Raw genomic sequence first — 14315 nt, 5'->3', positions numbered from 1 at the left:
AGGAAACAAACATTCATAAAGGAATTATACTATACTCATCAGGATTCTTGGTTGTAAGAATGAAACCAGACGGCAGTCTTTAAAGAAAGTGACATAGGAAGCTCCTGAACTCTCCTTCTCCCATGGACACACTAAATTTAAAGCTATACATGGAGCATTTCCCTCTAAAGAAATCCAGAAATCAGCTGAGTGATGTCTATACATTGGGCACACAAAAAAATACTTACATTGAGATGGATAGGAAAGGCTGAGATGCATTCTTGCCATAAACTCCACCCCTAGCACAGCATCACACAGTCAGGAAGGAACCCCCAACTTCAGCTTCTCCCAGAGGAGTAAAGGATTTGGACTCAGCATATAGCATCCCAACTTTTAAGACTTCCACCTGAGGGAAGGGCCCCCCAAATGCCTACATCTGAGAGCCAACAGGGCTTGTAACAAGAAAATGCACAGTAAACAGAGAAGCTGTTATTAATGGACAGCTCTCACTATAGCTATTACTCCAGGGTTCAGGGCAGAGGGAGCAGACAGAAAACATCCGTCACCTAGTTACTCCCTGGAAGGGGTCTAACTACATACAATAAATACATACAATAAAAAATGCAAGAGAAAACATTAAAACTGATACCACACAAACACAGAGGACCATAAGAGACTACTACGAACAGTTACATGCCAACAAACTGAATAACCTAGAAGAATTAAATAAATTCCTAGGAACATACAACCCAGACTGAATCATGAAGAAATAGAAAATCTGAGCAAACGCATTATTAGTAAGGAGATTGAATCCATAATCAGAAACCTCCCAACAAATAAAAGTCCATGACCAGATGGCTTCACTGGTGAATTCTACCAAACATTAAAAAAGAGTTAATACCATTATTCTTAATTTCTTCCCAAAAAACAGAAGAGGGAACACTTCCAAACTCATTTTATGAAGCCAGAATTACCTCAATAGCAAAATCAGACAGACAAAATCAGACAGACACACAAGAAAAAAAAAATTGCAAGCCAGTATTCCTGCCTGATGTACAGAGATGCAAAAATCTTCAAGATATTAGCAAACAAAACCCAATAGTAAATTATCAGGATTCCACATCATGATCAAGTGGAATTTATTCCAAGGATGCAAGGATGCTTCAACATCTATAAATGTGATCAATCAATGTGATACACCACATTAACAAAACAGAGGATAAAAATCATACGATCATTGTAATAGATACAAGAAAAAAAAGCATTTGACAAAATACAACATCCTTTCATAATAAAAATGCCCAATAAACTGGGTATAGAGGCAAGTGCCTCAACATAATAAAGGCCATATATAACAAGTCCATAGCAAACATCATACTCAATGGTGAAAAGCTGAAAGTTTTTCCTCTAAGATCAGGAAAAAGAGAATGATGGCTACCCTTTCTACTTTTATTCAACATAGTACTGGAAGTCCTATTCAGAGTAATTAGGAATGAAAAGGGATCTAAATTGGAAAGAAAGAAGTAAAACTGTCTCAATATGCAGAGAACATAATACTATATATAGAAAATCCTCAAAGTTCCACCGAAAAACTTAAAACTAATAAAAAAATTTTGGTAAAGTTACAGGATACAAAGTCAGTATACAAAATCAGCTGTGTTCCCAAGCGCTAACAATGATCTATTAGAAAAGTTAAGAAAACAGTCCCATTTACAATAGCATCAAAAAGAATAAAATGCATAGAAATAAATTTAACCAAAGAGATAAGGAATCTGTAAACTAAAAACTATAAATGTTCATGAAAGAAATGGAAAGATATTCTGTGCTCATGGATTAAAAGAATTAATATTATTAAAATGTCCATACTATCCAAAGTAATCTACAAATACAGTGCAATCCCTATTAAAATTTGAATGGCATTTTTTCATAGAAATAGAAAAAAGAATTAAATTTGCCCAGAACCACACAAGATGCCAAATAGCCAAAGCAATGTTGAGAAAGAGGAACCAAAGCTGGAGGTATCACACTCTAATTTCAAATTGTATTACAAAGCTACAGTAATTAGAACAGTGTGGTACTGTCATAAAATCAGACACATAGATCAGTGGAACAGAATAGAGAGCCCAGAAATAACCCATGCATATATTTTATATATTTTATATAATTATATAATTATATATTTTATATAATTAATTCATGGCAAAGGAAGCAAGAATATACAGTGGGAAAAGAATAGTCTCTTCAATAAATGGAGTTGGGAAAACTGGACCCTTATTTTACACCATACATAAAAATCAAATTGAAATGAAAAAAGATTTGAATATAAGACCTGCTACCATAAAACTCCTAGAAAAAAACATAGGGAGTAAACTCCTTGGCCTCAGTCATGGTATGAGGTTTTTTAATTTGACACCAAAAACAAAGGCAGCAAAAGCAGAAATAAACAAGTGAAACTCATTGAATGAAAAGGTTTTTGCACAGCAAAGAAAACCATCAACAAAATGAAAAGGGAACCCATGGAATGGGAGAACTTTGCCAACTATCTATGTGATAAAGGGTTAATATTTAACATATATTAAGAGCTCACACAACTCAATGGCAACAGACAGACAATCCAATTAAAAATGCAATGTAATGAATAAATATTTTTCCAAAGAAGATATTAAAATAGCCAACTGGTACATGAAAAGATGTTCAGCATCTGTAATCATGAGGGAGATGCAAATCAAAACCACAAGAAGATGTAACCACATACTTGTTGGAATGACTGTCATCGAACAGACAAGAGGTAACAAGTGTCAGCAAGGATATGGAGAAAAGGTAATTCTTGTATGCTCTTGGTAGGAATGTAAACTGGTACAGCTACTATGACAAACAATATGGAAGTTACTCACAAAATATAAAAAAAACAAAACTACTGAATTACCCAGTCATCCCACTTCTAGGTATATTTCCAAGGGAAATGAAAACAGGATATTGAGAAGATTTCTACACTCCGATGTTCATTACAGCATTATTTACAATACCCAAGATATGTAAACAACCAAATTATCAACTGATGAAGGGATAAATAAGATGTATAGGCTATTCAGCCATGAGAAAGAAAAAATCCTGCCATTTGTGACAATGTAAATGACCTTAGAAACATTATGCTAAATGAAGTAAGACAGAGAAAAGACAAATATTGTATGATACCACTTATATGTAAACTCTAAAAAAGCTGAACTCATAGAAACAATTAGAATGGTTGTTTACAAGGGGCTAGGGAATTGGGAGAGATGTTGGTCAAAGAATATAAATTCTAGTTGCAAGATGAATAAGTTCTGGGGACCTAATGTACAGCATGGTGACTATAGTTAATAATATATGCTTGAAAGTTGCTAAGAGTAGTTTTTAAATGTTCTCACTACAAAAAAGTAATGGTAATTATGTGATGGGATGGAGATGTTAGCTAATGCTGTGGTGGTTATCATTCTTCAATGAATAAATATCAAGTTAACACATTGTACCCCTTACACTTACAAAAATTATGTCTTCATAGAAAGAGTCTGGAAATTTTCCTTCTGTTTCTCTTTTGTGAAACAGCTTCAGGAGAATAGGAATAACTTCTTTGAATGTTTGGTAGAATTCTCCAGGGAATCCATCAGGTTCTGGACTCTTGTTTTTTGGGAGGTTTTTGATCACTGCTTCAATCTCGTTACTAGATACTGGTCTATTCAGGTTGTCAATTTCTTCCTGATTCAGTTTTGGAAGTTTATAGGTTTCCAGGAACGCATCTGTTTCATCTAGGTTGCTTAACTTATTGGCATATAACTGTTGATAATAATTTCTTTTTTTTTTTTTTAAAGATTTTATTTATTTATTTTACAGAGATCACAAGCAGGCAGAGAGTCAGGCAGAGAGAAAGGAAGGGAAGCAGGCTTCCTGCAGAGCAGAGAGCCCGATGCAGGGCTCGATCCCAGGACTCTGGGATCATGACCTGAGCCGAAGGCAGAGGCTTTAACCCACTGAGCCACCCAGGTGTCCCGATAATAATTTCTGATGATTGTTTCTATTTCCTTGGTGTTAGTTTTGATCTCTCCCTTTTCCTTCATAATTTTATTAATTTGGGTCCTCTCTCTTTTCTTTTGGATTAGTTTGGCCAATGGTTTATTGATCTTATTGATTCTTTCAAAAAAACAGCTTCTAGTTTCGTTGATGTGTTCTACTGTAACTCTGGTTTCTATCTTGTTGATCTCTGCTCTAATCTTGATTATTTCCCTTCTTGTGTGTGGGGTTGGCTTAATTTGTTGTTGATTCTCAAGTTCTTTAAGGTATAAAGAGAGCTGGTATATTCTGGATTTTTCAGTTTTTTGAGGAAGGCTTGGATGGTTATGTATTTCCCCTTTAGGACTGCCTTTGCTGTATCCCATAGGTTTGGGACCGAAGTGTCTTCATTACCCTGATCCCCAAACCAGGCAAAGACCCCACCAAAAAGGAGAATTTCAAACCAGTATCCCTGATGAATATGAATGCTAAGATTCTCAACAAGATCCTAGCTAATAGGATCCAATAGTACATTAAAAAGATTATCCATCATGATCAGATGGGATTTATCCATGAGATTCAAGGTTGGTTCAACATTCGCAAATCAATCAATGTGATAGAACAAATCAGTAAGAGAAGAGAGAAGAACCACACGGTTCTCTCAACTGATGCAGAAAAAGCATTTGACAAGATACAGCATCTGTTCCTGATTAAAACAATTCAAAGTATAGAGGATAGAGTTGAGATTTCTCGACTTCATAAAATCTGTCCATGAAAAACCCACAGCGAATATCATCCTCAATGGGGAAGAGCTGACAGCTTCCCCTTTGAGATCAGGAACATGACAAGGATGTCCACTCTTGCCACTCTTGTTCAACATGGTACTAGAAATCCTAGCAACAGCAATCAGACGACAGAAAGAAATAAATGTATTCAAATTGGTAATGAGGAAGTCGAACTCTCTTCACAGATGACATGATACTTTATATGGAAAACCCCAAAGACTCCACCCCTAAACTACTAGAACTCATACAGCAATTCAATAATGTTGCAGGATACAACAATGTATCAATGTACAGAAATCAGTTGCTTTCTTATGCACTAACAATGAAAATACAGAAAGGGAAATGAGAGAGTCAGTTCCATTTACTATAGCACCAAGAACCATAAGATAACGGAATAAACCTAACTAAAGAGGTGAAGGATCTGTACTCAAGGAACTACAGAACTCTTATGAAAGAAATTGAAGAAGACAGAAAAAGATGGAAGACCATTCCATGCTCATGGATTGGAAGAATAAACATTGTTAAAACGTCTGTACTGCCTAGAGCAATCAGTACTTTCAGTGCCATCTTGATCAAAATTCCACCGACATTTTTCAAAGAGCTGGAACAAACAATCCTAAAATTTGTATGGAACCAGAAGAGACCCCGAATTGCTAAGGAAATGTTGAAAAAGAAAAAAAACTGAGGGTATCACGTTGCCTGATTTCAAGCTTTACTACAAAGCTGTGATCACCAAGACAGCATGGTACTGGCATAAAAGCAGACACATAGACCAGTGGAACAGAGTAGAGAGCCCAGTTATGGACCCTCAACTCTATGGTCAAATAATCTTTGACAAAGGAGAAAAAAATACATAGTGGGAAAAAAAAAAAAAACCAGTCTCTTCAATAAATGGTGCTGGGAAAATTGGATAGCTACATGTAGAAGAATGAAACTGGACCATTCTCTTACACCATACAAAGATAAACTCGAAATGGATAAAAGACCTCAGTGTGAGGCAGGAATCTCTCAAAATCCTGGAGGAGTACATAGACAGTAATCTCTTTGACATCAGCCACAGCAACTTCTTTCAAGATATGTCTCCGAAGGCAAAGGAAATAAAAGTGAAAATGAACTTTTGGGACTTCATCAAGATCAAAAGCTTCTGCAAAGGAAGCAGTCAACAAAACAAAGAGGCAACCCACGGAATGGGAGAAGACATTTGCAAATGACAGTACAGATGAAGGACTGATATCTAAGATCTTTAAAGAACTCCTTAAACTCAACACACACAAAACAGATAATCATGTCAAAAAATGGGCAGAAGACATGAACAGACATTTCTCCAAAGCAGATATACACATGGCTAACAGACACATGAAAAAAATGTTCATCATCACTAGCCATCAGGGAGATTCAAATAAAAAACCAGTTAGAATGGCCAAAATTAACAAGACAGTAAACAGCAAGCGTAGGAGAGGAAGTGGAGAAAGGGGAACCCTCTTACACTGTTGGTGGGAATGCAAGTTGTTGCAGCCACTTTGGAAAACAGTGTGGAGATTCCTTTAAAAATTAAAAATAGAGCTTCCCTATGACCCTGCAATTGCAGTACTGGGTATTTACCCCAAAGATACTGATGTAGTGAAAAGAAGGGCCATCTGTATCCCAATGTTCATAGTGGCAATGGGCACAGTTGCCAAACTGTGGAAAAAACCAAAATGCCCTTCAACAGACAAATGGATGAAGAAGATATGGCCCATATATACAATGGAGTATTATGCCTCCATCAGGATAAATACCCATCTTTCATATTAACATGGACAGGACTGGAAGAGACTATGCTGAGTGAAATAAATCAAGCAGAGAGTGCCAAGTATCATATGGTTTCACTTACTTGTGGAGCATCAGGAATAACATGGAAGACATTGGGAGATGGAGAGGAGAAGTGAGTTGAGGGAAATTGGAGGGGGAGATGAACCATGAGAGACTGTGGACTCTGAGAAACAAACTGAGGGTTTTGGAGGGGAGGGGAGTGGGGGGTTGGGTAAGCCTGGTGGTGGGTATTATGGAGGGCACATATTGCATGGAGCACTGGGTGTGGTGCATAAACAATGCTGGAACATGGAAAAGAAATAAAATAAAATGGAAAAAAATTATCAAAAAAAAGTTATATGTCGATTTTATCTCAGTAGAGCTGGAATACAATTTTAAAAAATTAAAAAATAAAAGTATATTAATGGTCATAGAATATCTAATCATCTTTTGTTCAGGTTAGTATGTGTATGAACATAATTTTGTATTGGAGATATTATTTTGGAAATGTAATATGTAGTCAACTCTGTGCTAGTGAAATTGTTTATAATTTTTTTAATGGAATTAAGTTTTTGAATACTTCGAAATGTTACTGAGTACTGTAACTTCTGGGGACTCGGCCACCTTATCAAATTCTAATTTATCCGAGACAGTGGGATAAATCCTTTTCACCATCATAGTTTTGGAATAAACTAGATACAAATTAGGGCTTATACTACCCCAGGTATAATGCTAGGGTTGGGAGAAAAAATGTGAAGGATGACTATGTAATCTTTCCTGGAGATATCACATAGAATGACTAACAACAGTGTGGACACTCACTGAACATTTAAAGTAAGAGGGAGGTGAGAATAGTGACCTGGCATTGAGTTCTTTCGCCTTCCTCCTCAGTGCCCGCTCCTCAGGATGCAACCACACATCCTTAATCTCTAGAAGCTGTGCTCACTGCTCAGTATTAGAAGTGTTCATTAGGTTCCTAGGAAGGTTTACCAAACCCAACTCTGGGAAGGATCCCCCATAATCTCTTACTTCATTTGATGACAGTTTAATCTTTTAAACTCTGCACAGAAAAGTCTCTATTTAAGTATATGATTGCCATCATGAGCAGAAAATTTTTCTGAATCTATCGGAAACACTTTATCTATTTTGGCTCTATAGTGTTCTGTCGAAGATGAGTAGTAGCACAAAGGTAGATGAGGTAGAAAAACACGTGTTTCCCATTCAACTGAGATTAGAAACCTTGAAAGACTAGGTTATTGTGGGATAACACCAGGTGTTCCAAAGGTCAGGAACATAGGCTAAACTTATTTTTAAACTACATGTTAGCTATAGTGTTAGAAAATGCTCAGAATATTTTCCTCAATCTCCAGACACCTTTGCAAATGATATTCCTATAAATATACCACAGTGTCCAAAAAGCCTGGAAACATCTAGAAGATAGCATATTTATTGTACTTTTTTCTGGTTAGCAAGGTGGTAGAATTCACTTTTCATACTTCATGAGGGGTGATTACTTTTTTCTGCTTCGTAGATAGGATGGCTCTTCAAATGAATCATAAGGATTATTAAATAATAATAATAACAACAGCTATATGATAAGAATGATAAGCAGCAGCAGCAGCAAGCTCAGGGCAAAGTGGAAAATGAGGTCTTATAGAGACTCCTGTTCTCCACCGTGTGACCTTAAAATGAGAATCATTTCTCAAGCTTCTAAGACACCAAAACACAGATGCATGGTGCATAAACAAATAAGTAACCACATTAGTGGTGTCCTTTGGGGGTTTAAATCTTATTCCTGTGACCCCAGGAAGCTGACCAGAGAGAAAAGGGAAGAAAGAAATACAGGATATTTATCTTTACATTTTGGAAATGCTTTTGATCAGCAGAGCTGGAACAAGTTTCTGTGCTTTTGTGGGAACTACAAATGTTCCAGGAGAGGAAGCAAGATCAAGAGCAGTTTGCTCTTTCAGGGACTTCAAAGCCCATTCATCTAAAGATGTGGCCATTACCATTTTGGCTTCCTCACTGTGCCTTGGATGGCCCTGTACTTTTCAAGAGGAGAGCCTTGCTGGTTTGGGACCAGCTCAAACATATTCCTTGGAGTGCAGTGTTCCAGAAAATCTGCCCTTCCTGGCCTGTGTTCTGTGATTATAGTCTCAACCAGGAGTGATCCTTGGACCTACTGGATGAGTCAGATGCAGAGGTGAGTGGGACAGAGAGGCTGGACTACTCATTTTCTGCCTCTGGTCCTCTTCTAGGTGTAGAGAATTGTAAACATAAGAACAAGGCTGCACCATCCCCACCAGGCTCCAGGTCTCTGATCGCAGTGGTCTGTCTCCTTGCTGAGACCAAGAGATGAGTGTACCTCACCTCAACACCCCCCACTTCCCCCAAAAAAAAGAAAAAAGAAAAAAACAAGCAACCAACCAAATGAGCAAGAACAACAAAAACTGTCATTGTTGTGTGTTCTATTATCAGTCCTATTAGGACCACGAGTCCAGCATAAGAGTTGTCCCCTTCACTTGCAAGTCAAACCCTGGGAGATTTGTTCAGTGAGCTGGAAATTTCTTCTGGGCTTAACTTAAGATACATAATAATTTTCTAATTCAAAATGAAAACTTAAAACACAAAGGCTGGGGCAAGACCCTAATACTGCAGGCCCTGATCATCCTGCTTCTATACTTGAGTGGCTCCAGGAAGCAGGGACTGCACTGCTCCTGTTCACTACTGTGTCCCCAGGTCCCAGCATGAAGTCTAATCACATCTCTGGAATGAATGACTACGTGAAGACCTTCACGTGACCTATTTCATTATGTGATCTTGGATATATTTCCTATTGTGTCAAGTTCTCAATTTCTCCCTTCTCAAACATTCTAGCCCACCCACCCCAGCGAATCACACAGAGGAATGCTATGAGTGTTATTTCCAAGAGAATGCCTCCTCAACAGTGGATGTGTCTTGGAGCACCCCTGGCAGTATGTTCAGTAAGTGGAAGCTCTTCCTTTTTTCTTTTGAATTGGGTGTACTCTGGTTTCCACATCATTCTGACAGTTGAGTTCACTTTTATGTGGTTCAGTAAGTGAAGATAATAATACTGACATTCTGAATTTCCACCTCTGTCAAGTGAGGAGTAGGGGCGAGTTCATCTTTGGGGAAGGCCTTTTGTCACTCTATGATTTTATTCTGCTCTACTTTCTGGAATTGGTCTCCGAATAAAAAGTGAGAGATTGCACTGTGCTGTGAACACACAGCAAAGAGTGATATTGCATGTCTGTGGATGTTTAATATCCCTCTCTACTTCATCTCTTTCTAACTCACTTGGTAGTTTCAGCTTTCCTTTTACATGAAGAACACATGGAATTCATTCAAAGTCATTACGAAGAGTCAAATGTCAACAAACAATTCGCATTTAAATATTTCTTTCAGAATTCTGGATGATATGGCCCTTTCAGATGGAAATCACTTTACTAACAACAAAAAGAGCTGTGAAAAAAAACTTTTTAATATCCTAAGGTTTAGATTCTAAGGCTCAGCTTCCAAAGTGTGGGTGTTTTATGAACCACCTCAGCTCCAACTAATTGGAGAAGTGGCCCAGGAGCATTAAAGGAATCATAAGAAAGAGCCCAGAAAGAAACATATTTCAAACTTAACTGGTTGACTGTCTTTCATTCGTTCAGTCAACATTCCATTAAGTTCTAATATATGTCAGAAATGATGTCGGGTATTTGGCCTCAAAGACCTCAACATCCCAGGGTCCTTGGTGAAAGCAGCCCCAGACCCGGTGACTGGATTTCAGTCTCTGCTCCTGCCACTAACCAGATGATGAACTTGGACAAATCACTGTGAGTTTTGGGGCTTCATCTGTAAAACAGGGATGGATAAGAGAGCCAGAGCTATTGCTGTTAGGTTTTAAATTTATCTCAAATACAATGATAGGACATAACTAAAGGACAATGTTTAAGTAAATGCAAGCCATTCTAGAAGTCATATACTTTTCTTTGTTGACATTCACTTGTTAGTGAACACAGTATATACATTAAATTTTTATAAAAAGCATATTATAAATCTATTGATTGTTTTTCTCATTCCTTATTCCTTCAGTAAACATTTATGTAATGCCCACTCTATACCAGATGCTGTGTTGGGTATTTGAGATCAGAGATGAAACATACGTTCTCTGCCTTGAAAAAGCTCACAATGTAGTAGTGGGGACAGAGAAGGAAATATGAGTTTGGGTGTCAAGTGATATTCATGACCAACAAATATTTACTGAGCACCCGTTATGCTTGAAATGTGTCAGTGAAAAAACTAATAACAGTTTCTGTTTTCATGGTGTTTATATTCAAGTATGAAGATCAAACAGTGGAGAATAAACATGAAAATAAATGAGGTGGTATAAGAGAAAAGGGAAAAAATCACTTTGTATAAAAGAAGTAGAGCAGCTTAGAGAGAAATAGGGATGCCTGTGGTGGGGTAGGGGTGGTGAATTACAACTTCCAGAAGGATTGCCTGGTGGGGTCTCAAAAAAGCTAACGTTAAAGTAAAGGCCCGAAGGAAGTAAGGGAGCTGACTAGCCACAGGGATATCTGGGGATTGGGCATTACAGATGGCTAGAGCTGCCAGTGGAAAGAACCCTGACTTTGGAAACAAGGGTGGCTGGAGTGAAGGGAGATGCGGGAGTGAAAGGTCATGACAGGAGAGCAAGAAGGACAGGGAGGAGGTGGATCCAGGAAGACATCTGTAGGGCATTGCAAAGATTTTTTGACTTTTAGTTTTGGGTGAAATGGGGGAACTCTCTAAGGGTTTGTGAGTAGAGGGGTGACTTGCTTTGATTTAAGTTTTAAAAGGGCATCCTGGCTGCTGTGTAGAGAATGAATTGTGGAGGCTGGGATGGAGAGGGGCCAGAGTGAATCAGTTATGAGGCTGTTGTAGAACTGTAGCCTAGAGATGGCTTGGTGGCTAGGACCAGGGTGGTAGCAATGGAGACCGAGTGAGTGAAGGTACTAGATAGGGTAGATGGGGATGGGGTGAGAGGTTCTAGGTGGAGGAAACACATGTACACATTACATGTACTTCTCATGTACAGAAGATACAAAGATAAAAATAAAGGTATGATGTGCTTGGGGAACTGCAAATAGTCTTTATGGAAGGAAGGGTGAATGTAGGGTTCATAGCAAGAGGTAGATAGTGGTTAGATCCTTTGACAGGAGAGCTCACTCTTCTGAAGAATGTTTTACAAACTATAGTTCTGCAAAAATCTCTTTTTGTAAAAGGAATATCAAACTGGGTTAACTCCAAGGATACTCATGTTGGCCAGTGCTGGAACTAGCTAGTAGGAACATACTGAGGAACCAAAGAGTATTTTAATTTATGTAGTTAAAATTCTCAGGAGGCTTAGCTCTTCCATCCTGTAATGAGTAGAGCCCTTAGGAGGCTGGCTGCAACTATCCCTTGTCAGAACAATCTTGGAATGAATGCGCTAAGTACAAGCAGATGGCTGGAAGAGGACTTTTTCAATCCAGTTGACCAAAGGTTGTTTGCTGTTTACTATTGTACTTAGTCCACTGGGTCAATATTCAAATTAGAAAAACAGAGATACTATTTCAAAAAAAATGTAAAACAAAACCTACTTTTCAAGAGATAACTAGGTTAACCTTATTTTTAAAATATACATATTTAGTTCCTTTAGCATCTCAGTGTCCTCTCATAGTAAGGTACTTTCTGGTCCAATTCCCACATTACTAAGCATTGTGGCAGTGGGGACTGGTCTAAGTTTCCTGTCTTCTCTGTAGTTTCCACCTGTTTTTCACCCTTCTTCTGTCTTCAGAGGTGGAGAATTATTGGTAATGTTGAACAAATTGAGAAGGCTAAAATAGCACTTTGTGGTCAAGTTTACAAAGCTGAACCAAATTGTAGAATCAAAGCCAGTAATTGAACAAGACAGACAAAAAGAAGATACTTTTGTTTTATTTATCCAAATAATGGCCTTATTTCTTCACTTTTCTTTGCCATTTAAGACTCAGTCTGGGAAATGAAGGAAAATACTTGGTTATATAAAATACCTTGCAAGGGCTCACTGAAATCTAAGAGCTCCCTCTATAGTAGCTGCTGATGAGCAGATAGATTTGTATATTTGCATACTGAGGAGTGAGGGATGGACTAGAATAATAAGGTTAATGAATACATGTAGTAAATAAAGATAAATAATAAACCCGAGGGTAGTGCGAAATGGGTAGGGAGGGTGCTTATCTTATTTATCTGTAAGACTTAAGTGCATTGTAGATGGTATTTACAGATACCTGTGAAATTCATTTATATTTAGAGCAAAGATACTATTTTTTACTGATTCTGTGGTCCATTCTTATATTTTGGATATGTCAGTGGAAACTGATCTGGGATTTTGAGATAAATGGTGATTTGATATTACATATAAAATATATATTTGTTATTTCTGTATGGAATGCACTTGTGGGATATAGGGCACAGAAAGAGTTTAATCTTTGCCACTTATAAACAGTCATTCCAATGGTAAGAGACATCTCTAGTAGATGAATAGGAGAAAATATTGACATAACTGATTTCTACTACTTTTGGCTCCCTCTTGGTAGAATGAGGAAAAGATGTGCAAAATGCAGGCAGATAAATTTGTTCTTATTTTCAAGGCTGGTTTAGGAATTAGAATTTTGGAATAGGAACCAATGGGCATAAGTCCTACCAGTGATTTTTTAGGTCGTATGACTGATATAGAGGAGATGTGAGAGCTGCCACTTACTCCAATAACAATATGATTTGAGCATGCAAACTTTTTTTAGGTCATATGACTGCCAAGTGATATAGAGGAGATGTGAGAGCTGCCACTTACTCCAATAACAATATGATTTGAGCATGCAAACTTTCATGTCTTGGAGGAGAAACCAATTGAAACAGACTGTGTAGATTTGAATGATGCTCTAATGGCATGGGAGATGATTATTAGCAATTTAGGCAAATGAAAGCATTTTATCATTGTAATATTTTCTGGCATCAAGTTTTTTTGTGCTCTGTAATATTACTTACCATTAATGATTTGGGGTAAAGCTAAAGTTCTCAGAGCTAGCACTTTAATGTATCACATGTGCCTTCTTAGAGAATGCAACCTAAAAATTTTGTGCTTTTTATGCTACTAATGCATTGAAATACAATGCTATCTTTAGACATACTTTACCATATTTAGAATCAAATGAAGAGGAAACAAAAGCCACTTCAAATATACCTTTGCCTATTCACTACTCTATTGGAATGACTTCCATCAGCCTTCAATTTGTTTATACTCAGGCTCCCAGAAAAAGTTTCATTTCATCACATCATTTGAGAAAATCTATAATTCTTAATGTTGGCATGGAAATGTTTCTGTATAAAATTAACTAAAATGCCTGGAAATCACCATGGTCTGAGTATTTTTCCCTTTTTCCCCTAATTAAGCTCTGGGAAAACAGTGACTTTTTTCTCTCACCCACTGTGAAAGTTATGAGATTCTTTTGCTCAAATCACCCACAAGGAAGGCTTGGAAGTTCATGTTCCTTAGAGAGTTGCCAGTTCTGCTAAAGATTAAATGCCCATATCACATGTGTCATACCCCATAGCTAATAAGAAAGAGAGCAAATGTAGCGTGGCCCACATACAGGCAGCTACCACAGATCAGCCTAGCCTAGGGAGCCTTTCAATTTCATGTAGTGTATCAACCAAGATATTCAC

The 14315-nt window shown here is 37.6% G+C and overlaps 1 protein-coding gene across 2 annotated transcripts in view; it reads right to left on the bottom strand.

The window, feature by feature from the left end:
- Nucleotides 1-14315, bottom strand: part of GRM3 (glutamate metabotropic receptor 3) — a gene marked incomplete at both ends in the record, with an annotated part of 95270 nt that overhangs the window by 61194 nt on the left and 19761 nt on the right. The window lies entirely within an intron of this gene.

This window comes from Martes martes (genome assembly GCF_963455335.1).
Source record: "Martes martes genome assembly, chromosome: 11".
In the NCBI taxonomy this organism is placed as follows: Eukaryota; Metazoa; Chordata; class Mammalia; order Carnivora; family Mustelidae; genus Martes; species Martes martes.
Note: the sequence above shows the minus strand (reverse complement) of the source record. Positions and strands in the feature narration are given on the sequence as shown.